Source organism: Lactuca sativa, chromosome 4 (genome assembly GCF_002870075.4).
Source record: "Lactuca sativa cultivar Salinas chromosome 4, Lsat_Salinas_v11, whole genome shotgun sequence".
NCBI lineage: Eukaryota > Viridiplantae > Streptophyta > Magnoliopsida > Asterales > Asteraceae > Lactuca > Lactuca sativa.
The window spans coordinates 9,790,843-9,792,920 of record NC_056626.2 but is presented as its reverse complement, the minus strand read 5'-3'; the positions used below and the strand labels follow the sequence as shown (position 1 = coordinate 9,792,920).

At 33.6% G+C, this 2,078-nt stretch overlaps 1 pseudogene; it reads right to left on the bottom strand.

Annotated features, from left to right (window-relative positions):
- Positions 1-410: 410 nt before the first annotated feature.
- Positions 411-1,615, bottom strand: LOC122197257 (photosystem II protein D1-like; annotated as a pseudogene).
- Positions 1,616-2,078: the final 463 nt, after the last annotated feature.

Below are 2,078 nucleotides of genomic sequence, written 5' to 3'. Positions count from 1 at the left end.
GGATTCACAATCCACTGCCTTGATCCACTTGGCTACATCTGCCCCTCTACTATTATCAAGTATTTCTATATATTTCTATTAACATAAAAAGGAGCATATTATATCTTTCTTATTTCTGAAATCAAAGAAATAAATAATAAATTTTTTTTTATCTATTTTAGATTGAAATTTGATTGGAAATCAAACCTCATAAAACATTGGGAAAATGCTATATTAACCTCTAAATTAATACAAAGAGAAAGCATGCTAATCCAACCAAATAAAAGACGTTGTTATTTCTAAAGAAACTATGTAAGGCAAATACTACTAAATAAAAAAGGAACAATAGCTTCCCTCTTGTTTTATCAAGATGACATTATTGCTCATTTTTAGTTGAAAAACTCCTATACAATTACAATAAGACCAAAGTTTTATCCATTAGTAGATAAAGCTTCGATAGCAGCTAAGTCTAGAGGGAAATTATGAGCATTACGTTCATGCATAAATTTCATACCAAGGTTAGCACGGTTAATGATATCAGCCCAAGTATGAATTACACGGCCTTGACTATCAACTACCGATTGGTTGAAATCGAAACCATTTAGGTTGAAAGCCATAGTGTTGATAACTAAAGCAGTGACCCAGATACCTACTACAGGCCAAGCAGCTAGGAATAAATGTAAAGAATGAGAGCTGTTGAAACTAGCATATTGGAAGATCAATTGGCCAAAATAACCATGAGCGGCTACGATATTATAAGTTTCTTCTTCTTGACTGAATTTGTAACCTTCATTAGCAGATTCATTTTTTGTGGATTCCCTGATTAAACTAGAGGTTACCAAAGAACCATGCATAACACTAAATAGGGAGCCATCGAATACACCGGCTACGCCTAGCATGTGAAATGGGTGCATAAGGATGTTGTGCTTAGCCTGGAATACAATCATGAAGTTGAAAGTACTAGAAATTCATAGAGGCATACCATCAGAAAAGCTTCATTGACCAATTGGGTAGATCAAGAAAACAGCAGTCGCAACTGCAACAGGAGTTGAATATGCAACAACAATCCAAGGTTGCATACCCAGACAGAAACTAAGCTCCCACTCACGACCCATGTAACAAGCTACACCAAGTAAGAAGGATAGAACAACTAGTTCATAAGGACCACCATTGTATAACCATTCATCAACATATGTTGCTTCCCATATTAGGTAAAAATGCAAACTAGCTGCAGAAGTAGGAATAATGGCACATGAAATAATATTGTTTCGATAAAGTAGAGATCCAGAAACAAGTTCACGAATACCATCAATATCCACCAGAGGAGCAGCAATAAAGGGGATAATAAATACATAATTTGTGGTTAATAAGGTAGGGATCATCAAAACACCAAACCATCCAAGGTAAAGACGGTTTTCGGTGTTGGTTATCGAGTTACAGAAGCGACCCCATAGGATTTTGTTTTCACATCTCTCTAAAATTGCAATCATGGTAAATCTTGGTTTATTTAATTATCAGGACTCCCAAGCGCACAAATTTTCAATTGGAAAACTAAAGGCTTGTTATTTAACAGTATAAGATGACTTATATGCCAGTGTCAACCAATATCTATCTGGATCTAGTTCAATTTTTTGAAAATCAAAAGCAGTTTGCAAAAAAAAAAAAAATTCTAAACACTATGCATATAATAGAATTTCACTATGACAATGGGTTGCTTGAGATTCGAACCCAGAACTAGTTGGATGGAATAGACAATTTCCTTGTTAAAGTTAAATAAGTAAAAATCCCTCCCCAAGTCGTGCTTGTATTTTTCATTGCATACGGCTTTCCCTCTTTATACATCTAAACTCAGTTCCTCCATTAGACAAGAAAAGATTGAATACTCACTTGATTTCCTTCTTACTAAACACTACATCAACATTTCAGAATAGAAATAAATAATTTTTTTCTTAGCTCTTCATTACTTACATTATTTATTAGATTATTTAGTATTTATTATATTATACAGTGATGAAATTTATATTTACACGGTTTCATAACGCATCATTTATGATTGGCCAAATCATTGATACAAATAATATCCAAATACCAAATCTGTC